Below are 26,160 nucleotides of genomic sequence, written 5' to 3' on the forward strand. Positions count from 1 at the left end.
AAGGCACATGACAGCCCGCTTGGAGTTTGCCAAAAGGCACCTAAAGGACTCTCAGACCATGAGAAACAAGATTCTCTGGTCTGAAAAAATCAAGATTGAACTCTTTGGCCTGAATGCCAAGCGTCACATCTGGAGAAAACCTAGCACCATCCCTACGGTGAAGCATGGTGGTGGCAGTATCATGCTGTGGGGGTGTTTTTCAGCCGCAGGGACTGGGACACTAGTCAGGATTGAGGGAAAGATGAACAGAGCAAAGTACAGAGAGATCCTTGATGAAAGCCTGCTCCAGAGCACTCAGGACCTCAGACTGGGGTGAAGGTTCACCTTCCAACAGGACAACGACCCTAAGCACACCGCCAAGACAACGCAGGAGTGGCTTCGGGACAAGTCTCTGAATGTCCTTGAGTGGCCCAGCCAGAGCCCGGACTTGAACCCGATCGAACATCTCTGGAGAGACCTGAAAATAGCTGTGCAGCGACACTCCACATCCAACCTGACAGAGCTTGAGAGGATCTGCAGAGAAGAATGGGATAAACTCCCCAAATACAGGTGTGTCAAGATTATAACGTCATACCCAAGAAGACTCGAGGCTGTAATCGCTGCCAACGTGCTTCAACAAAGTACTGAGTAAAGGGTCTGAATACTTATGTAAATGTAATATCCTTTATTTTTTTGATATATATACATTTGTAAACATTTCTAAAAATCTGTTTTTGCTTTGTCATTATGGGGTATTGTGTGTAGATTGATAAAAAAAAAAATAATAATAATTTTAGAATAAGGCTGTAACGTAACAAAATGTGGAAAAAGTCAAGGGGTCTGAATACTTTCCGAATGCACTGTATGTTCCATACAGCAGGTTTTTAAAGGACCAAAGCGTTTGGTCTGCTTCCTGTTTTCATCTTTGCCATGGAAACAATATGGCTATACTGGTATCATCACATCCCTAGTAGTTACTATAAGAGTAATGATGTAACTAGTATTATAAACTGGGTGGTTCTAGCCCTGAATGCTGATTGGCTGACAGTACTATAACAGTAATGATGTAGCTAGTATTATAAACTGTGTGGTTCTAGCCCTGAATGCTGATTGGCTGATAGTACTATAACAGTAATGATGTAACTAGTATTATAAACTGGGTGGTTCTAGCCCTGAATGCTGATTGGCTGACAGTACTATAACAGTAATGATGGAACTAGTATTATAAACTGGGTGGTTCTAGCCCTGAATGCTGATTGGCTGACAGTACTATAACAGTAATGATGTAACTAGTATTATAAACTGGGTGGTTCTAGCCCTGAATGCTGATTGGCTGACAGTAGTATAACAGTAATGATGTAACTAGTATTATAAACTGGGTGGTTCTAGCCCTGAATGCTGATTGGCTGACAGTACTATAAAAGTAATGATGTAACTAGTATTATAAACTGGGTGGTTCTAGCCCTGAATGCTGATTGGCTGACAGTACTATAACAGTAATGATGTAGCTAGTATTATAAACTGGGTGGTTCTAGCCCTGAATGCTGATTGGCTGACAGTACTATAACAGTAATGATGGAACTAGTGTTATAAACTGGGTGGTTCTAGCCCTGAATGCTGATTGGCTGACAGTACTATAACAGTAATGATGTAGCTAGTATTATAAACTGGGTGGTTCTAGCCCTGAATGCTGATTGGCTGACAGTACTATAACAGTAATGATGTAACTAGTATTATAAACTGGGTGGTTCTAGCCCTGAATGCTGATTGGCTGACAGTACTATAACAGTAATGATGTAACTAGTATTATAAACTGGGTGGTTCTAGCCCTGAATGCTGATTGGCTGACAGTACTATAACAGTAATGATGTAACTAGTGTTATAAACTGGGTGGTTCTAGCCCTGAATGCTGATTGGCTGACAGTACTATAACAGTAATGATGTAACTAGTATTATAAACTGGGTGGTTCTAGCCCTGAATGCTGATTGGCTGACAGTACTATAAGAGTAATGATGTAACTAGTATTATAAACTGGGTGGTTCTAGCCCTGAATGCTGATTGGCTGACAGTACTATAACAGTAATGATGTAACTAGTATTATAAACTGGGTGGTTCTAGCCCTGAATGCTGATTGGCTGACAGTACTATAACAGTAATGATGTAACTAGTATTATAAACTGGGTGGTTCTAGCCCTGAATGCTGATTGGCTGACAGTACTATAACAGTAATGATGTAACTAGTATTATAAACTGGGTGGTTCTAGCCCTGAATGCTGATTGGCTGACAGTACTATAACAGTAATGATGGAACTAGTATTATAAACTGGTTGGTTCTAGCCCTGAATGCTGATTGGCTGACAGTACTATAACAGTAATGATGTAACTAGTGTTATAAACTGGGTGGTTCTAGCCCTGAATGCTGATTGGCTGACAGTACTATAACAGTAATGATGTAACTAGTATTATAAACTGGGTGGTTCTAGCCCTGAATGCTGATTGGCTGATAGTACTATAACAGTAATGATGTAACTAGTATTATAACTGGGTGGTTCTAGCCCTGAATGCTGATTGGCTGACAGTACTATAACAGTAATGATGTAACTAGTGTTATAAACTGGGTGGTTCTAGCCCTGAATGCTGATTGGCTGACAGTACTATAACAGTAATGATGGAACTAGTATTATAAACTGGGTGGTTCTAGCCCTGAATGCTGATTGGCTGACAGTACTATAACAGTAATGATGTAACTAGTGTTATAAACTGGGTGGTTCTAGCCCTGAATGCTGATTGGCTGACAGTACTATAACAGTAATGATGGAACTAGTATTATAAACTGGGTGGTTCTAGCCCTGAATGCTGATTGGCTGACAGTACTATAACAGTAATGATGTAACTAGTATTATAACTGGGTGGTTCTAGCCCTGAATGCTGATTGGCTGACAGTACTATAACAGTAATGATGTAACTAGTGTTATAAACTGGGTGGTTCTAGCCCTGAATGCTGATTGGCTGACAGTACTATAACAGTAATGATGTAACTAGTGTTATAAACTGGGTGGTTCTAGCCCTGAATGCTGATTGGCTGACAGTACTATAACAGTAATGATGTAACTAGTGTTATAAACTGGGTGGTTCTAGCCCTGAATGCTGATTGGCTGACAGTACTATAACAGTAATGATGTAACTAGTATTATAAACTGGGTGGTTCTAGCCCTGAATGCTGATTGGCTGACAGTACTATAACAGTAATGATGTAGCTAGTATTATAAACTGGGTGGTTCTAGCACTGAATGCTGATTGGCTGACAGTACTATAACAGTAATGATGTAACTAGTATTATAACTGGGTGGTTCTAGCCCTGAATGCTGATTGGCTGACAGTACTATAACAGTAATGATGTAACTAGTATTATAAACTGGGTGGTTCTAGCCCTGAATGCTGATTGGCTGACAGTACTATAACAGTAATGATGTAACTAGTGTTATAAACTGGGTGGTTCTAGCCCTGAATGCTGATTGGCTGACAGTACTATAACAGAAATGATGTAACTAGTATTATAAACTGTGTGGTTTTAGCCCTGAATGCTGATTGGCTGACAATACTATAAGAGTAATGATGTAGCTAGTATTATAAACTGGGTGGTTCTAGCCCTGAATTCTGATTGGCTGACAGTACTATAACAGTAATGATGTAACTAGTATTATAAACTGGGTGGTTCTAGCCCTGAATGCTGATTGGCTGACAGTACTATAACAGTAATGATGTAGCTAGTGTTATAAACTGGGTGGTTCTAGCCCTGAATGCTGATTGGCTGACAGTACTATAACAGTAATGATGTAACTAGTATTATAAACTGGGTGGTTCTAGCCCTGAATGCTGATTGGCTGACAGAACTATAAGAGTAATGATGTAACTAGTATTAGAAACTGGGTGGTTCTAGCCCTGAATGCTGATTGGCTGACAGTACTATAACAGTAATGATGGAACTAGTATTATAAACTGGGTGGTTCTAGCCCTGAATGCTGATTGGTTGACAGTACTATAACAGTAATGATGTAACTAGTGTTATAAACTGGGTGGTTCTAGCCCTGAATGCTGATTGGCTGACAGTACTATAACAGTAATGATGTAGCTAGTGTTATAAACTGGGTGGTTCTATCCTTGAATGCTGATTGGCTGACAGTACTATAACAGTAATGATGTAACTAGTATTATAAACTGGGTGGTTCTAGCCCTGAATGCTGATTGGCTGACAGTACTATAACAGTAATGATGTAACTAGTGTTATAAACTGGGTGGTTCTAGCCCTGAATGCTGATTGGCTGACAGTACTATAACAGTAATGATGTAACTAGTATTATAAACTGGGTGGTTCTAGCCCTGAATGCTGATTGGCTGACAGTACTATAACAGTAATGATGTAACTAGTATTATAAACTGAGTGGTTCTAGCCCTGAATGCTGATTGGCTGACAGTACTATAACAGTAATGATGTAACTAGTATTATAAACTGGGTGGTTCTAGCCCTGAATGCTGATTGGCTGACAGTACTATAACAGTAATGATGTAGCTAGTGTTATAAACTGGGTGGTTCTAGCCCTGAATGCTGATTGGCTGATAGTACTATAACAGTAATGATGTAACTAGTGTTATAAACTGGGTGGTTCTAGCCCTGAATGCTGATTGGCTGACAGTACTATAACAGTAATGATGTAACTAGTGTTATAAACTGGGTGGTTCTAGCCCTGAATGCTGATTGGCTGACAGTACTATAACAGTAATGATGTAGCTAGTGTTATAAACTGGGTGGTTCTATCCCTGAATGCTGATTGGCTGACAGTACTATAACAGTAATGATGTAACTAGTATTATAAACTGGGTGGTTCTAGCCCTGAATGCTGATTGGCTGACAGTACTATAACAGTAATGATGTAACTAGTATTATAAACTGGGTGGTTCTAGCCCTGAATGCTGATTGGCTGACAGTACTATAACAGTAATGATGTAACTAGTATTATAAACTGGGTGGTTCTAGCCCTGAATGCTGATTGGCTGACAGTACTATAACAGTAATGATGTAGCTAGTATTAGAAACTGGGTGGTTCTAGCCCTGAATGCTGATTGGCTGACAGTACTATAACAGTAATGATGTAACTAGTGTTATAAACTGGGTGGTTCTAGCCCTGAATGCTGATTGGCTGACAGTACTATAACAGTAATGATGGAACTAGTATTATAAACTGGGTGGTTCTAGCCCTGAATGCTGATTGGCTGACAGTACTATAACAGTAATGATGTAACTAGTATTATAAACTGAGTGGTTCTAGCCCTGAATGCTGATTGGCTGACAGTACTATAACAGTAATGATGTAGCTAGTGTTATAAACTGGGTGGTTCTAGCCCTGAATGCTGATTGGCTGATAGTACTATAACAGTAATGATGTAACTAGTATTATAAACTGGGTGATTCTAGCCCTGAATGCTGATTGGCTGACAGTACTATAACAGTAATGATGTAGCTAGTGTTATAAACTGGGTGGTTCTATCCCTGAATGCTGATTGGCTGACAGTACTATAACAGTAATGATGTAACTAGTGTTATAAACTGGGTGGTTCTAGCCCTGAATGCTGATTGGCTGACAGTACTATAACAGTAATGATGTAACTAGTATTATTAACTGGGTGGTTCTAGCCCTGAATGCTGATTGGCTGACAGTACTATAACAGTAATGATGTAACTAGTATTATAAACTGGGTGGTTCTAGCCCTGAATGCTGATTGGCTGACAGTACTATAACAGTAATGATGTAACTAGTATTATAAACTGGGTTGTTCTAGCCCTGAATGCTGATTGGCTGACAGTACTATAACAGTAATGATGTAACTAGTGTTATAAACTGGGTGGTTCTAGCCCTGAATGCTGATTGGCTGACAGTACTATAACAGTAATGATGTAGCTAGTGTTATAAACTGAGTGGTTCTAGCCCTGAATGCTGATTGGCTGACAGTACTATAACAGTAATGATGGAACTAGTATTATAAACTGGGTGGTTCTAGCCCTGAATGCTGATTGGCTGACAGTACTATAACAGTAATGATGTAACTAGTATTATAAACTGGGTGGTTCTAGCCCTGAATGCTGATTGGCTGACAGTACTATAACAGTAATGATGTAGCTAGTGTTATAAACTGGGTGGTTCTAGCCCTGAATGCTGATTGGCTGATAGTACTATAACAGTAATGATGTAACTAGTGTTATAAACTGGGTGGTTCTAGCCCTGAATGCTGATTGGCTGACAGTACTATAACAGTAATGATGTAACTAGTGTTATAAACTGGGTGGTTCTAGCCCTGAATGCTGATTGGCTGACAGTACTATAACAGTAATGATGTAGCTAGTGTTATAAACTGGGTGGTTCTATCCCTGAATGCTGATTGGCTGACAGTACTATAACAGTAATGATGTAACTAGTATTATAAACTGGGTGGTTCTAGCCCTGAATGCTGATTGGCTGACAGTACTATAACAGTAATGATGTAACTAGTATTATAAACTGGGTGGTTCTAGCCCTGAATGCTGATTGGCTGACAGTACTATAACAGTAATGATGTAACTAGTATTATAAACTGGGTGGTTCTAGCCCTGAATGCTGATTGGCTGACATTACTATAACAGTAATGATGTAGCTAGTATTAGAAACTGGGTGGTTCTAGCCCTGAATGCTGATTGGCTGACAGTACTATAACAGTAATGATGTAACTAGTATTATAAACTGGGTGGTTCTAGCCCTGAATGCTGATTGGCTGACAGTACTATAACAGTAATGATGTAGCTAGTGTTATAAACTGGGTGGTTCTAGCCCTGAATGCTGATTGGCTGACAGTACTATAACAGTAATGATGGAACTAGTATTATAAACTGGGTGGTTCTAGCCCTGAATGCTGATTGGCTGACAGTACTGTAACAGTAATGATGGAACTAGTATTATAAACTGGGTGGTTCTAGCCCTGAATGCTGATTGGCTGACAGTACTATAACAGTAATGATGTAACTAGTATTATAAACTGGGTGGTTCTAGCCCTGAATGATGATTGGCTGACAGTACTATAACAGTAATGATGTAACTAGTATTATAAACTGGGTGGTTCTAGCCCTGAATGCTGATTGGCTGACAGTACTATAACAGTAATGATGTAGCTAGTGTTATAAACTGAGTGGTTCTAGCCCTGAATGCTGATTGGCTGACAGTGCTATAACAGTAATGATGGAACTAGTATTATAAACTGGGTGGTTCTAGCCCTGAATGCTGATTGGCTGACAGTACTATAACAGTAATGATGTAGCTAGTATTATAAACTGTGTGGTTCTAGCCCTGAATGCTGATTGGCTGACAGTACTATAACAGTAATGATGTAACTAGTGTTATAAACTGGGTGGTTCTAGCCCTGAATGCTGATTGGCTGACAGTACTATAACAGTAATGATGTAACTAGTATTATAAACTGGGTGGTTCTAGCCCTGAATGCTGATTGGCTGACAGTACTATAACAGTAATGATGTAGCTAGTGTTATAAACTGGGTGGTTCTAGCCCTGAATGCTGATTGGCTGACAGTACTATAACAGTAATGATGGAACTAGTATTATAAACTGGGTGGTTCTAGCCCTGAATGCTGATTGGCTGACAGTACTATAACAGTAATGATGGAACTAGTATTATAAACTGGGTGGTTCTAGCCCTGAATGCTGATTGGCTGACAGTACTATAACAGTAATGATGTAACTAGTATTATAAACTGGGTGGTTCTAGCCCTGAATGCTGATTGGCTGACAGTACTATAACAGTAATGATGTAGCTAGTGTTATAAACTGAGTGGTTCTAGCCCTGAATGCTGATTGGCTGACAGTACTATAACAGTAATGATGGAACTAGTATTATAAACTGGGTGGTTCTAGCCCTGAATGCTGATTGGCTGACAGTACTATAACAGTAATGATGTAACTAGTATTATAAACTGGGTGGTTCTAGCCCTGAATGCTGATTGGCTGACAGTACTATAACAGTAATGATGTAACTAGTGTTATAAACTGGGTGGTTCTAGCCCTGAATGCTGATTGGCTGACAGTACTATAACAGTAATGATGGAACTAGTATTATAAACTGGGTGGTTCTAGCCCTGAATGCTGATTGGCTGACAGTACTGTAACAGTAATGATGGAACTAGTATTATAAACTGGGTGGTTCTAGCCCTGAATGCTGATTGGCTGACAGTACTATAACAGTAATGATGTAACTAGTATTATAAACTGGGTGGTTCTAGCCCTGAATGATGATTGGCTGACAGTACTATAACAGTAATGATGTAACTAGTGTTATAAACTGGGTGGTTCTAGCCCTGAATGCTGATTGGCTGACAGTACTATAACAGTAATGATGTAGCTAGTGTTATAAACTGAGTGGTTCTAGCCCTGAATGCTGATTGGCTGACAGTACTATAACAGTAATGATGGAACTAGTATTATAAACTGGGTGGTTCTAGCCCTGAATGCTGATTGGCTGACAGTACTATAACAGTAATGATGTAGCTAGTGTTATAAACTGAGTGGTTCTAGCCCTGAATGCTGATTGGCTGACAGTACTATAACAGTAATGATGGAACTAGTATTATAAACTGGTTGGTTCTAGCCCTGAATGCTGATTGGCTGACAGTACTATAACAGTAATGATGTAACTAGTGTTATAAACTGGGTGGTTCTAGCCCTGAATGCTGATTGGCTGACAGTACTATAACAGTAATGATGGAACTAGTATTATAAACTGGGTGGTTCTAGCCCTGAATGCTGATTGGCTGACAGTACTATAACAGTAATGATGTAACTAGTATTATAAACTGGGTGGTTCTAGCCCTGAATGCTGATTGGCTGACAGTACTATAACAGTAATGATGTAACTAGTATTATAAACTGGGTGGTTCTAGCCCTGAATGCTGATTGGCTGACAGTACTATAACAGTAATGATGTAGCTAGTATTATAAACTGTGTGGTTCTAGCCCTGAATGCTGATTGGCTGACAGTACTATAACAGTAATGATGTAACTAGTGTTATAAACTGGGTGGTTCTAGCCCTGAATGCTGATTGGCTGACAGTACTATAACAGTAATGATGTAACTAGTATTATAAACTGGTTGGTTCTAGCCCTGAATGCTGATTGGCTGACAGTACTATAACAGTAATGATGTAGCTAGTGTTATAAACTGGGTGGTTCTAGCCCTGAATGCTGATTGGCTGACAGTACTATAACAGTAATGATGGAACTAGTATTATAAACTGGGTGGTTCTAGCCCTGAATGCTGATTGGCTGACAGTACTATAACAGTAATGATGGAACTAGTATTATAAACTGGGTGTTTCTAGCCCTGAATGCTGATTGGCTGACAGTACTATAACAGTAATGATGTAACTAGTATTATAAACTGGGTGGTTCTAGCCCTGAATGATGATTGGCTGACAGTACTATAACAGTAATGATGTAACTAGTGTTATAAACTGGGTGGTTCTAGCCCTGAATGCTGATTGGCTGACAGTACTATAACAGTAATGATGTAGCTAGTATTATAAACTGGGTGGTTCTAGCCCTGAATGCTGATTGGCTGACAGTACTATAACAGTAATGATGTAGCTAGTGTTATAAACTGAGTGGTTCTAGCCCTGAATGCTGATTGGCTGACAGTACTATAACAGTAATGATGGAACTAGTATTATAAACTGGGTGGTTCTAGCCCTGAATGCTGATTGGCTGACAGTACTATAACAGTAATGATGTAACTAGTATTATAAACTGGGTGGTTCTAGCCCTGAATGCTGATTGGCTGACAGTACTATAACAGTAATGATGTAGCTAGTGTTATAAACTGGGTGGTTCTAGCCCTGAATGCTGATTGGCTGATAGTACTATAACAGTAATGATGTAACTAGTGTTATAAACTGGGTGGTTCTAGCCCTGAATGCTGATTGGCTGACAGTACTATAACAGTAATGATGGAACTAGTATTATAAACTGGGTGGTTCTAGCCCTGAATGCTGATTGGCTGACAGTACTGTAACAGTAATGATGGAACTAGTATTATAAACTGGGTGGTTCTAGCCCTGAATGCTGATTGGCTGACAGTACTATAACAGTAATGATGTAACTAGTATTATAAACTGGGTGGTTCTAGCCCTGAATGATGATTGGCTGACAGTACTATAACAGTAATGATGTAACTAGTGTTATAAACTGGGTGGTTCTAGCCCTGAATGCTGATTGGCTGACAGTACTATAACAGTAATGATGTAGCTAGTGTTATAAACTGAGTGGTTCTAGCCCTGAATGCTGATTGGCTGACAGTACTATAACAGTAATGATGGAACTAGTATTATAAACTGGGTGGTTCTAGCCCTGAATGCTGATTGGCTGACAGTACTATAACAGTAATGATGTAGCTAGTGTTATAAACTGAGTGGTTCTAGCCCTGAATGCTGATTGGCTGACAGTACTATAACAGTAATGATGGAACTAGTATTATAAACTGGGTGGTTCTAGCCCTGAATGCTGATTGGCTGACAGTACTATAACAGTAATGATGTAACTAGTGTTATAAACTGGGTGGTTCTAGCCCTGAATGCTGATTGGCTGACAGTACTATAACAGTAATGATGGAACTAGTATTATAAACTGGGTGGTTCTAGCCCTGAATGCTGATTGGCTGACAGTACTATAACAGTAATGATGTAACTAGTATTATAAACTGGGTGGTTCTAGCCCTGAATGCTGATTGGCTGACAGTACTATAACAGTAATGATGTAACTAGTATTATAAACTGGGTGGTTCTAGCCCTGAATGCTGATTGGCTGACAGTACTATAACAGTAATGATGTAGCTAGTGTTATAAACTGGGTGGTTCTAGCCCTGAATGCTGATTGGCTGACAGTACTATAACAGTAATGATGGAACTAGTATTATAAACTGGGTGGTTCTAGCCCTGAATGCTGATTGGCTGACAGTACTATAACAGTAATGATGGAACTAGTATTATAAACTGGGTGGTTCTAGCCCTGAATGCTGATTGGCTGACAGTACTATAACAGTAATGATGTAACTAGTATTATAAACTGGGTGGTTCTAGCCCTGAATGCTGATTGGCTGACAGTACTATAACAGTAATGATGTAGCTAGTGTTATAAACTGAGTGGTTCTAGCCCTGAATGCTGATTGGCTGACAGTACTATAACAGTAATGATGGAACTAGTATTATAAACTGGGTGGTTCTAGCCCTGAATGCTGATTGGCTGACAGTACTATAACAGTAATGATGTAACTAGTATTATAAACTGGGTGGTTCTAGCCCTGAATGCTGATTGGCTGACAGTACAATAACAGTAATGATGTAACTAGTGTTATAAACTGGGTGGTTCTAGCCCTGAATGCTGATTGGCTGACAGTACTATAACAGTAATGATGGAACTAGTATTATAAACTGGGTGGTTCTAGCCCTGAATGCTGATTGGCTGACAGTACTGTAACAGTAATGATGGAACTAGTATTATAAACTGGGTGGTTCTAGCCCTGAATGCTGATTGGCTGACAGTACTATAACAGTAATGATGTAACTAGTATTATAAACTGGGTGGTTCTAGCCCTGAATGATGATTGGCTGACAGTACTATAACAGTAATGATGTAACTAGTGTTATAAACTGGGTGGTTCTAGCCCTGAATGCTGATTGGCTGACAGTACTATAACAGTAATGATGTAGCTAGTGTTATAAACTGAGTGGTTCTAGCCCTGAATGCTGATTGGCTGACAGTACTATAACAGTAATGATGGAACTAGTATTATAAACTGGGTGGTTCTAGCCCTGAATGCTGATTGGCTGACAGTACTATAACAGTAATGATGTAGCTAGTGTTATAAACTGAGTGGTTCTAGCCCTGAATGCTGATTGGCTGACAGTACTATAACAGTAATGATGGAACTAGTATTATAAACTGGTTGGTTCTAGCCCTGAATGCTGATTGGCTGACAGTACTATAACAGTAATGATGTAACTAGTGTTATAAACTGGGTGGTTCTAGCCCTGAATGCTGATTGGCTGACAGTACTATAACAGTAATGATGGAACTAGTATTATAAACTGGGTGGTTCTAGCCCTGAATGCTGATTGGCTGACAGTACTATAACAGTAATGATGTAACTAGTATTATAAACTGGGTGGTTCTAGCCCTGAATGCTGATTGGCTGACAGTACTATAACAGTAATGATGTAACTAGTATTATAAACTGGGTGGTTCTAGCCCTGAATGCTGATTGGCTGACAGTACTATAACAGTAATGATGTAGCTAGTATTATAAACTGTGTGGTTCTAGCCCTGAATGCTGATTGGCTGACAGTACTATAACAGTAATGATGTAACTAGTGTTATAAACTGGGTGGTTCTAGCCCTGAATGCTGATTGGCTGACAGTACTATAACAGTAATGATGTAACTAGTATTATAAACTGGTTGGTTCTAGCCCTGAATGCTGATTGGCTGACAGTACTATAACAGTAATGATGTAGCTAGTGTTATAAACTGGGTGGTTCTAGCCCTGAATGCTGATTGGCTGACAGTACTATAACAGTAATGATGGAACTAGTATTATAAACTGGGTGGTTCTAGCCCTGAATGCTGATTGGCTGACAGTACTATAACAGTAATGATGGAACTAGTATTATAAACTGGGTGTTTCTAGCCCTGAATGCTGATTGGCTGACAGTACTATAACAGTAATGATGTAACTAGTATTATAAACTGGGTGGTTCTAGCCCTGAATGATGATTGGCTGACAGTACTATAACAGTAATGATGTAACTAGTGTTATAAACTGGGTGGTTCTAGCCCTGAATGCTGATTGGCTGACAGTACTATAACAGTAATGATGTAGCTAGTATTATAAACTGGGTGGTTCTAGCCCTGAATGCTGATTGGCTGACAGTACTATAACAGTAATGATGTAGCTAGTGTTATAAACTGAGTGGTTCTAGCCCTGAATGCTGATTGGCTGACAGTACTATAACAGTAATGATGGAACTAGTATTATAAACTGGGTGGTTCTAGCCCTGAATGCTGATTGGCTGACAGTACTATAACAGTAATGATGTAACTAGTATTATAAACTGGGTGGTTCTAGCCCTGAATGCTGATTGGCTGACAGTACTATAACAGTAATGATGTAGCTAGTGTTATAAACTGGGTGGTTCTAGCCCTGAATGCTGATTGGCTGATAGTACTATAACAGTAATGATGTAACTAGTGTTATAAACTGGGTGGTTCTAGCCCTGAATGCTGATTGGCTGACAGTACTATAACAGTAATGATGGAACTAGTATTATAAACTGGGTGGTTCTAGCCCTGAATGCTGATTGGCTGACAGTACTGTAACAGTAATGATGGAACTAGTATTATAAACTGGGTGGTTCTAGCCCTGAATGCTGATTGGCTGACAGTACTATAACAGTAATGATGTAACTAGTATTATAAACTGGGTGGTTCTAGCCCTGAATGATGATTGGCTGACAGTACTATAACAGTAATGATGTAACTAGTGTTATAAACTGGGTGGTTCTAGCCCTGAATGCTGATTGGCTGACAGTACTATAACAGTAATGATGTAGCTAGTGTTATAAACTGAGTGGTTCTAGCCCTGAATGCTGATTGGCTGACAGTACTATAACAGTAATGATGGAACTAGTATTATAAACTGGGTGGTTCTAGCCCTGAATGCTGATTGGCTGACAGTACTATAACAGTAATGATGTAGCTAGTGTTATAAACTGAGTGGTTCTAGCCCTGAATGCTGATTGGCTGACAGTACTATAACAGTAATGATGGAACTAGTATTATAAACTGGGTGGTTCTAGCCCTGAATGCTGATTGGCTGACAGTACTATAACAGTAATGATGTAACTAGTGTTATAAACTGGGTGGTTCTAGCCCTGAATGCTGATTGGCTGACAGTACTATAACAGTAATGATGGAACTAGTATTATAAACTGGGTGGTTCTAGCCCTGAATGCTGATTGGCTGACAGTACTATAACAGTAATGATGTAACTAGTATTATAAACTGGGTGGTTCTAGCCCTGAATGCTGATTGGCTGACAGTACTATAACAGTAATGATGTAACTAGTATTATAAACTGGGTGGTTCTAGCCCTGAATGCTGATTGGCTGACAGTACTATAACAGTAATGATGTAGCTAGTATTATAAACTGTGTGGTTCTAGCCCTGAATGCTGATTGGCTGACAGTACTATAACAGTAATGATGTAACTAGTGTTATAAACTGGGTGGTTCTAGCCCTGAATGCTGATTGGCTGACAGTACTATAACAGTAATGATGTAACTAGTATTATAAACTGGGTGGTTCTAGCCCTGAATGCTGATTGGCTGACAGTACTATAACAGTAATGATGTAGCTAGTGTTATAAACTGGGTGGTTCTAGCCCTGAATGCTGATTGGCTGACAGTACTATAACAGTAATGATGGAACTAGTATTATAAACTGGGTGGTTCTAGCCCTGAATGCTGATTGGCTGACAGTACTATAACAGTAATGATGGAACTAGTATTATAAACTGGGTGGTTCTAGCCCTGAATGCTGATTGGCTGACAGTACTATAACAGTAATGATGTAACTAGTATTATAAACTGGGTGGTTCTAGCCCTGAATGATGATTGGCTGACAGTACTATAACAGTAATGATGTAACTAGTGTTATAAACTGGGTGGTTCTAGCCCTGAATGCTGATTGGCTGACAGTACTATAACAGTAATGATGTAGCTAGTGTTATAAACTGAGTGGTTCTAGCCCTGAATGCTGATTGGCTGACAGTACTATAACAGTAATGATGGAACTAGTATTATAAACTGGGTGGTTCTAGCCCTGAATGCTGATTGGCTGACAGTACTATAACAGTAATGATGTAACTAGTATTATAAACTGGGTGGTTCTAGCCCTGAATGCTGATTGGCTGACAGTACTATAACAGTAATGATGTAGCTAGTGTTATAAACTGGGTGGTTCTAGCCCTGAATGCTGATTGGCTGATAGTACTATAACAGTAATGATGTAACTAGTGTTATAAACTGGGTGGTTCTAGCCCTGAATGCTGATTGGCTGACAGTACTATAACAGTAATGATGTAACTAGTGTTATAAACTGGGTGGTTCTAGCCCTGAATGCTGATTGGCTGACAGTACTATAACAGTAATGATGTAGCTAGTGTTATAAACTGGGTGGTTCTATCCCTGAATGCTGATTGGCTGACAGTACTATAACAGTAATGATGTAACTAGTATTATAAACTGGGTGGTTCTAGCCCTGAATGCTGATTGGCTGACAGTACTATAACAGTAATGATGTAACTAGTATTATAAACTGGGTGGTTCTAGCCCTGAATGCTGATTGGCTGACAGTACTATAACAGTAATGATGTAACTAGTGTTATAAACTGGGTGGTTCTAGCCCTGAATGCTGATTGGCTGACAGTACTATAACAGTAATGATGTAACTAGTATTATAAATTGTGTGGTTCTAGCCCTAAATGCTGATTGGCTGACAGTACTATAACAGTAATGATGTAACTAGTGTTATAAACTGGGTGGTTCTAGCCCTGAATGCTGATTGGCTGACAGTACTATAACAGTAATGATGTAACTAGTATTATAAACTGGGTGGTTCTAGCCCTGAATGCTGATTGGCTGACAGTACTATAACAGTAATGATGTAGCTAGTGTTATAAACTGGGTGGTTCTAGCCCTGAATGCTGATTGGCTGACAGTACTATAACAGTAATGATGGAACTAGTATTATAAACTGGGTGGTTCTAGCCCTGAATGCTGATTGGCTGACAGTACTATAACAGTAATGATGGAACTAGTATTATAAACTGGGTGGTTCTAGCCCTGAATGCTGATTGGCTGACAGTACTATAACAGTAATGATGTAACTAGTATTATAAACTGGGTGGTTCTAGCCCTGAATGATGATTGGCTGACAGTACTATAACAGTAATGATGTAACTAGTGTTATAAACTGGGTGGTTCTAGCCCTGAATGCTGATTGGCTGACAGTACTATAACAGTAATGATGTAGCTAGTGTTATAAACTGAGTGGTTCTAGCCCTGAATGCTGATTGGCTGACAGAACTATAACAGTAATGATGGAACTAGTATTATAAACTGGGTGGTTCTAGCCCTGAATGCTGATTGGCTGACAGTACTATAACAGTAATGATGTAACTAGTATTATAAACTGGGTGGTTCTAGCCCTGAATGCTGATTGGCTGACAGTACTATAACAGTAATGATGTAGCTAGTGTTATAAACTGGGTGGTTCTAGCCCTGAATGCTGATTGGCTGACAGTACTATAACAGTAATGATGTAACTAGTGTTATAAACTGGGTGGTTCTAGCCCTGAATGCTGATTGGCTGACAGTACTATAACAGTAATGATGTAACTAGTGTTATAAACTGGGTGGTTCTAGCCCTGAATGCTGATTGGCTGACAGTACTATAACAGTAATGATGTAGCTAGTGTTATAAACTGGGTGGTTCTATCCCTGAATGCTGATTGGCTGACAGTACTATAACAGTAATGATGTAACTAGTATTATAAACTGGGTGGTTCTAGCCCTGAATGCTGATTGGCTGACAGTACTATAACAGTAATGATGGAACTAGTATTATAAACTGGGTGGTTCTAGCCCTGAATGCTGATTGGCTGACAGTACTATAACAGTAATGATGTAACTAGTATTATAAACTGGGTGGTTCTAGCCCTGAATGCTGATTGGCTGACAGTACTATAACAGTAATGATGTAACTAGTATTATAAACTGGGTGGTTCTAGCCCTGAATGCTGATTGGCTGACAGTACTATAACAGTAATGATGTAACTAGTGTTATAAACTGGGTGGTTCTAGCCCTGAATGCTGATTGGCTGACAGTACTATAACAGTAATGATGTAGCTAGTGTTATAAACTGAGTGGTTCTAGCCCTGAATGCTGATTGGCTGACAGTACTATAACAGTAATGATGGAACTAGTATTATAAACTGGGTGGTTCTAGCCCTGAATGCTGATTGGCTGACAGTACTATAACAGTAATGATGTAACTAGTATTATAAACTGGGTGGTTCTAGCCCTGAATGCTGATTGGCTGACAGTACTATAACAGTAATGATGTAGCTAGTGTTATAAACTGGGTGGTTCTAGCCCTGAATGCTGATTGGCTGACAGTACTATAACAGTAATGATGTAACTAGTGTTATAAACTGGGTGGTTCTAGCCCTGAATGCTGATTGGCTGACAGTACTATAACAGTAATGATGTAACTAGTGTTATAAACTGGGTGGTTCTAGCCCTGAATGCTGATTGGCTGACAGTACTATAACAGTAATGATGTAGCTAGTGTTATAAACTGGGTGGTTCTATCCCTGAATGCTGATTGGCTGACAGCACTATAACAGTAATGATGTAACTAGTATTATAAACTGGGTGGTTCTAGCCCTGAATGCTGATTGGCTGACAGTACTATAACAGTAATGATGTAACTAGTATTATAAACTGGGTGGTTCTAGCCCTGAATGCTGATTGGCTGACAGTACTATAACAGTAATGATGTAACTAGTATTATAAACTGGGTGGTTCTAGCCCTGAATGCTGATTGGCTGACAGTACTATAACAGTAATGATGTAACTAGTATTATAAACTGGGTGGTTCTAGCCCTGAATGCTGATTGGCTGACAGTACTATAACAGTAATGATGTAACTAGTGTTATAAACTGGGTGGTTCTAGCCCTGAATGCTGATTGGCTGACAGTACTATAACAGTAATGATGGAACTAGTATTATAAACTGGGTGGTTCTAGCCCTGAATGCTGATTGGCTGACAGAACTATAACAGTAATGATGTAACTAGTATTATAAACTGGGTGGTTCTAGCCCTGAATGCTGATTGGCTGACAGTACTATAACAGTAATGATGTAGCTAGTATTATAAACTGGGTGGTTCTAGCCCTGAATGCTGATTGGCTGACAGTACTATAACAGTAATGATGTAACTAGTATTATAAACTGGGTGGTTCTAGCCCTGAATGCTGATTGGCTGACAGTACTATAACAGTAATGATGTAACTAGTATTATAAACTGGGTGGTTCTAGCCCTGAATGCTGATTGGCTGACAGTACTATAACAGTAATGATGTAACTAGTGTTATAAACTGGGTGGTTCTAGCCCTGAATGCTGATTGGCTGACAGTACTATAACAGTAATGATGTAACTAGTATTATAAACTGGGTGGTTCTAGCACTGAATGCTGATTGGCTGACAGTACTATAACAGTAATGATGTAGCTAGTGTTATAAACTGGGTGGTTCTATCCCTGAATATATATATTGGGGAAAGAAGCACCTTGCTATTGCTTGATGGATATAAAATAGGTCACAGCTTTCACAATGAACTGGCGGAGAAGTTTGAATGGCCAGAGCTTCTCTGGTGTGATGTGATCACATTGGACAATCAACTTTCAGTAACTTCAACAACAACTCAACAAGTCATTTAGTTGATTTCAGTTGATTTGGACTGATGTTGGTGAGTGAAGTGTACGCCCAAGCCACAAGCATGAATGCAGACTGCAGAGATATCATTACTACTTGAGATGAGAGATGAGATTGTACTTTATTAATCCACAAGGGGAAAGTAGTTTAGATGAGATTGTACTTTATTAATCCACAAGGGGAAAGTAGTTTAGATGAGATTGTACTTTATTAATCCACAAGGGGAATGTAGTTTAGATGAGATTGTACTTTATTAATCCACAAGGGGGCAGTAGTTTAGATGAGATTGTACTTTATTAATCCACAAGGGGGCAGTAGTTTAGATGAGATTTATCCAGAAATAAACCTAGTACGTGTCTGGGATGATTAACTGTCCTCCTCAGTCACCTCAACATAGGGCTCTGGTCAAAAGTAGTGCACTAAATAGGGAATAGGGTGTTATTTGGGAAGCACACTTTCTGCTCTGCTCTGGTGTGGCTCTGCCTGAGTAGACTATTTTAAAGTACAGAGAGTAACTGGTCCCTGGAGCCTGGTCTGTGGTGTGTCTTGCTGAATAGTTTTCTAGGCAGGTGGTGTATCTCACTAAGTAGACTCTGAACTTAGTAAAGAGCGCTTCTATCCGGCTGTTCTGTTTTCTGGAATGTTCTCTTGAGAGAATGTATTGTTAATATCACAGCATTACCTGTGACACTCTGTGCCCACATACTCATTTTGTATTGATAAGTATCAACAACAAAACTAAAAAAAAGGTATATTTCCTAAGACAAAATATGTGTGCATGCATCAGCTGTCCAAAAATAACACATCCTTTGTTCCATGTGTAAGGTTCCCCTGGTCTGCCTGGTCCAAGGGGAGAGAGGGGCTACTCTGGACCCCAAGGAGGAGAAGGGTCCCAAGGCAAACCTGGCAAGGAGGGGCTCCTGGGACCTCCAGGTAAAACAAACACACATTTGATCTTCACAAAGTGATACAGAAGCTCTGGAAAGGCTGTGAGGTCTTAATAAATACCATCGACACTGGCACGTGCAGAGTGCAGGGTTTTAATTTCTTCTCAAATCTTATAAAAATGAAAAATAATGACAAAGTTATAATAACCATAACTATACTTTTAACTCTAAAATGAAATAAATCAGTGTTCTGTTATTTCATCTGTTCATTTGTTCTTTCATCCCAGGTCTGAAAGGTGAAGAAGGTATGTTCATGTATCTCTTCATTCATAATGTTAACATGAAAGCACTGTGTGATAACTCTCTCATCTGTCCTCACTTGAATCCTGAATTTGACCATTTAGGTTTGTTAGCGTGTTATGTATGTTTGTACTCAGTGTTTGTACTGTAGCCTTTAAGTACGTTGCGTCCTCCTGTATTGTGTCATACGATAGTAGATCTACATAGGCTTTAACTAACGCCACCGATGTGTTATGATACATCCACATCTCTATACACACCTCTTCTTCCTGGTACCAGGTCCAGCAGGATAAACACACCTCTCTCCCCTGGTACCAGGTCCAGCAGGATAAACACACCTCTCTCCCCTGGTATCAGGTCCTTCAGGATAAACACACCTCTCTCCCCTGGTACCAGGTCCAGCAGGATAAACACACCTCTCTCCCCTGGTACCAGGTCCAGCAGGATAAACACACCTCTCTCCCCTGGTACCAGGTCCTTCAGGATAAACACACCTCTCTCCCTTGGTACCAGGTCCAGCAGGATAAACACACCTCTCTCCCTTGGTACCAGGTCCAGCAGGATAAACACACCTCTCTCCCCTGGTACCAGGTCCTTCAGGATAAACACACCTCTCTCCCCTGGTACCAGGTCCAGCAGGATAAACACACCTCTCTCCCCTGGTACCAGGTCCAGCAGGATCAGATGCCCATGTTCCTCGTCTGTTCTTCTCAGCAGCTCTGACCCGCCCACAGGCCAGGGCAGGAACCATAGTCTTCAACAAGGTCTTTGTCAACAAGAAGGAGGTCCATAACCAACACACAGGTGTGTGTTTGGGATACTGTACATCTCTGTCAATATTTTATCATCTTAGTTCTTGAATCTTAGACTGGAGTATTTATTTGAGTAAATAATGAATACTGAATTCTGATATACTGTATGTTGTGCTTGTTTGAATGCAAAACACTCACGACACAGTTATTTTTTTTTGCTATATCATTATATATTTTACAATACAACTTTGTTGTCCAAGAAAATTGAAGTTAATATCACTTGCTATAACATGTCTCTGTCTCCCCAGGTTACTTCACAGCCCCATTGAGTGGTAAATACTTGTTCAGCGCTACCCTAACATGCCATAAGAATGTGAAGATTGAGGCTGTCCTATCTAAGTGTAACTATGGCGTGGCGCGTGGGGGACTCTGCAGGCTACCAATCAGAGGGGCTGGAGAAACCCATGACACGGCCCTATGAAGGTGGGAAATACCGTCTGCGTCGACCTGGTCACCGGGAAACTGGCCCACTCTTCTGAAGCCCTCACCATCTTCAGCGGGATGCTGCTGTATGAGACCGTCTGATTGGCTAGGCTGTCAGCATGAGGCGGTCTGATTGGCTAGGACTGTCAGTTTGAGGCCATTTGATTGGATGGTTTGTACAAGAAGGATGAGTCTGATGGTGCTTACTGAGACAGCCAGAAGTGACTAAGAGGACAGTGTCTGAGATCAAGGTTGAATCAATGATGAAGATATAACTCTGTCTTTATGAATGAAGAAAAACATTAAGTTGAAGAAGTATCCTTTTATCGATCTATCCATTTGATGATTTGTTTTGTGTTTCCCAGTTTAAAGGAACAGATTAATCGGAACAAAGGGCCATTACACTTTATTCATTGACATTAACTTCCTTTGAAAGGAGATAACACTGCAGGGTTTTTACATTGTATTAATTCAATAGTTTGTTCGGCATTATAAAGTTGAATGTTTCTTGTTTCAGCTATCATCATAAGCTGGGCTGGAGGTCTCACACATATTCTTAAAGTTCAAAGCAAACTAGTTTGTTTTTGAAGTATCACACAAGAATAAAAAAATATTTTACACCCACAAATATGACTCTGGGATAGTTGTCCTGGGTTATTATTGAACACCTTTCAATTTCTATATGGTTCTGAAGTATGCAGTGAGGGAAAAAAGTTTTTGATCCCCTGCACGGCCAAGGCAACAAAGGAGTGGCTCAAGAAGAAGCACATTAAGGTCCTGGAGTGGCCTAGGGGGGGGGGGTCGTCCACATTTTTAAAACACCTGAAACAGCTTTTTCCTGCAATCTAGAGCTGTAATCATTATGCTTAATTCTATGTAAATATATATATATATATATTTTTTTTTTTCTACATATCTAACAATAACTCTTGAGCTGTCTGTATCCTCCCGAGTGGGGGTTATTTTTTAAAATAAACTAAATATGCTTCTCTGCATCTCTGCTAAAATCTGGGTAAAATATTGAAAGTAATGTGAGTCTTCTTCACTACAGGACAAGACACTACAAGACAGGATACTACAGGACAATACAGGACAGGACACTACAAGACAGGACACTACAGGACAGGACACTACAGGACAAGACATTACAGGGCAGGACACTACAGGACAGGACACTTCAGGACAGGACAGGGAACTACAGGACACTACAGGACAGGACACTACAAGACAGGATACTACAGGCCAGGACACTACAGGACAAGACATTACAGGACAGAACACTACAAGACAGGATACTACAGGCCAGGACACTACAGGACAAGACATTACAGGACAGAACACTACAAGATAGGACACTACAAGACAGGACACTACAGGACACTACAGGACAGGACACTACAAGACAGGACACTACAGGACAGGACACTACAGGACAAGACATTACAGGACAGAACACTACAAGACAGGATACTACAGGCCAGGACACTACAGGACAAGACATTACAGGACAGAACACTACAAGACAGGATACTACAGGCCAGGACACTACAGGACAAGACATTACAGGACAGAACACTACAAGATAGGACACTACAAGACAGGACACTACAGGACACTACAGGACAGGACACTACAAGACAGGACACTACAGGACAGGACACTACAGGACAAGACATTACAGGACAGAACACTACAAGACAGGATACTACAGGCCAGGACACTACAGGACAAGACATTACAGGACAGAACACTACAAGACAGGATACTACAGGCCAGGACACTACAGGACAAGACATTACAGGACAGAACACTACAAGATAGGACACTACAAGACAGGACACTACAGGACACTACAGGACAGGACACTACAAGACAGGACACTACAGGACAGGACACTACAGGACAAGACATTACAGGACAAGACAGGACACTACAAGACAGGACACTACAGGACAGGGAACTACAGGGCACTACAGGACAGGACAGGACACTACAGGACAGGACACTACAGAACACTACAGGACAGGACAGGACACAACACTACAGGAAAAGGCACTACAGGACAGGACACTACAGGACAGGAAACTACAGGACAGGACACTATAGGACAGGACACTACAGGACAGGACACTACAGGACACTACAGGACAGGACACTATAGGACAGGACACTACAGGACAGGACACTACAGGACAAGACATTACAGGACAGGACACTACAGGACAGGACACTATAGGACAGGACACTATAGGACAGGACACTACAGGACACTACAGGACAGGACACTACAGGACACTACAGGACAGGACACTACAGGACACTACAGGACACTACAGGAAACTACAGGACACTACAGGACAGGACACTACAGGACAGGACACTATAGGACAGGACACTACAGGACAGGACACTATAGGACAGGACACTACAGGACAGGACACTACAGGACAGGACACTACAGGACAGGACACTACAGGACAGGACACTATAGGACAGGACAAAACAGTCTCTTCTGGATAGCCTCTTCAGAATGGGTCCAGTTTTCTCTGGATGTCTGCTGACATGTATTGGAGTTCAGGAGGATGGAGTCTGTCTCCAGAATGGGTCCAGAGTGGATGAGTGGTGGAATGTATTGGAGTTCAGGAGGATGGAGTCTGTCTCCAGAATGGGTCCAGAGTGGATGAGTGGTGGAATGTATTGGAGTTCAGGAGGATGGAGTCTGTCTCCAGAATGGGTCCAGAGTGGATGAGTGGTGGAATGTATTGGAGTTCAGGAGGATGGAGTCTGTCTCCAGAATGGGTCCAGAGTGGATGAGTGGTGGAATGTATTGGAGTTCAGGAGGATGGAGTCTGTCTCCAGAATGGGTCCAGAGTGGATGAGTGGTGGAATGTATTGGAGTTCAGGAGGATGGAGTCTGTCTCCAGAATGGGTCCAGAGTGGATGAGTGGTGGAATGTATTGGAGTTCAGGAGGATGGAGTCTGTCTCCAGAATGGGTCCAGAGTGGATGAGTGGTGGAATGTATTGGAGTTCAGGAGGATGGAGTCTGTCTCCAGAATGGAATGTTTTTTGGGATGCATCTTTTACCAGGCAATCTAATCTTTTTTTTTTTTTTTACAAAGTATTCAAAGAATGTCCAGCCTCTGTATACACTACCATTCAAACGATTGGGGTCACTTAGAAATGTCCTTGTTTTCGAAAGAAAAGCAATTCTTTTTGTCCATTAAAATAACATCAAATTGATCAGAAATAAAGTGTAGACATTGTTAATGTTGTAAATGGCTATTGTAGCTGGAAACAGCAGTTTTTTAATGGAATATCTACATAGGCGTACAGAGGCCCATTATCTGCAACCATCAGTCCTGTGTTCCAATGGCACGTTGTGTTTGCTAATCCAAGTTTATCATTTAAAAAGGCTAATTGATCATTAGAAAACCCTTTTGCAATTATGTTAGCGCAGCTGAAAACTGTTGTGCTGATTAAAGAAGCAATAAAACTGGCCTTCTTGAGACTAGTTGAGTATCTGGAGCATCAGCAATTGTGGGTTCGATTACAGGCTCAGAATGGCCAGAAACAAATAACTTTCTTCTGAAACTCATCAGTCTATTCTTGTTCTGAGAAATGAAGGCTGTTCCATGCGAGAAATTGCCAAGAAACGGAAGATCTCGTACAACGCTGTGTACTACTCCCTTCACAGAACAGTGCAAACTGTCTCTAACCAGAATAGAAAAAGGAGTGGGAGGCCCCGGTTCCCAACTGAGCAAGAGGACAAATACATTAGAGTGTCTAGTTTGAGAAACAGACGCCTCACAGGTCCTCAACTGGCAGCTTCATTAAATAGTACCCGCAAAACACCAGTCTCAACGTCATCAGTGAAGAGGCGACTCCGGGATGCTGACCATCTAGGCAGAGTTGCAAAGAAAAAGCCATATCTCAGACTGGCCAATAAAAAGAAAAGATTAAGATCGGCAAAACAACACAGACACTGGACAGAGGAAGATTGGAAAAAAGTGTTATGGACAGACAAATCGAAGTTTGAGGTGTTCGGATCACAAAGAAGAACATTTGTGAGACGCAGACCAAATGAAAAGATGCTGGAGAAGTTCTTGATGCCATCTGTCAAGCATGGTGGAGGCAATGTGATGGTCTGGGGGTGCTTTAGTGGTGGTAATAATAATAAATAATAATATGCCATTTAGCAGACGCTTTTATCCAAAGCGACTTACAGTCATGCGTGCATACATTTTTTTTTTGTGTGTGTGGTAAAGTGGGAGATTTGTACAGGTTAAAAGGGATCTTGAAGAAGGAAGGCTATCACTCCATTTTGCAACGCCATGCCATACCCTGTGGATGGCGCTTGATTGGAGCCAATTTCCTCCTACAACAGGACAATGACCCAAAGCACAGCTCCAACTATGCAAGAACTATTTAGGGAAGAAGCAGTCAGCTTGTATTCTGTCTATAATGGAGTGGCCAGCACAGTCACCGGATCTCAACCCTATTGAGCTGTTGTGGGAGCAGCTTGACCGTATGGTACGTAAGACGTGCCCATCAAGCCAATCCAACTTGTGGGAGGTGCTTCAGGAAGCATGGGGTGAAATCTCTTCAGATTACCTCAACAAATTGACAACTAGAATGCCAAAGGTCTGCAAGGCTGTAATTGCTGCAAATAGAGGATTCTTTGACGAAAGCAAAGTTTGAAGGACACAATTATTATTTCAATTAAAAATCATTATTTCTAACCTTGTCAATGACTACATTTCCTATGCATTTTGCTATATTTCCTATTCAAACTCATTTCATGTATATTTTCATGGAAAACAAGGACATTTCTAAGTGACCCCAAACTTTTGAACGGTAGTGTACTTTTTCAATCATCACTACAGGGCTTGTCAAAACTCCCAACAGCGGTTTACTGTTTCTGTTTCAGTCCAGGCCGCAATGACTCATATCAGTGATCCACTGTCAACAAGAGAAATTGTGACCATGCAGGCCAGGATGTATCAGAATAGGATATCACTCTACAGGACAGGATATCACTCTACAGGACAGGATATCACTCTACAGGACAGGATATCACTCTACAGGACAGGATATCACTCTACAGGACAGGATA

General features: G+C 40.5%; 1 pseudogene across 1 annotated transcript in view; it reads left to right on the forward strand.

Annotated features, from left to right (window-relative positions):
* LOC311106744 (EMILIN-1-A-like) overlaps positions 1–21,148 on the forward strand; it is a 42,955-nt pseudogene extending 21,807 nt beyond the window's left edge. The window contains exons 11-14 of the transcript in view: positions 19,450–19,557; positions 19,799–19,816; positions 20,481–20,615; positions 20,872–21,148. The product of the transcript in view is annotated as an EMILIN-1-A-like (transcript). The remainder of the gene's footprint in view (positions 1–19,449; positions 19,558–19,798; positions 19,817–20,480; positions 20,616–20,871) is intronic.
* Positions 21,149–26,160: the final 5,012 nt, after the last annotated feature.

The sequence above is a fragment of the Coregonus lavaretus genome (assembly GCF_964263955.1).
Source record: "Coregonus lavaretus genome assembly, chromosome: 31".
NCBI lineage: Eukaryota > Metazoa > Chordata > Actinopteri > Salmoniformes > Salmonidae > Coregonus > Coregonus lavaretus.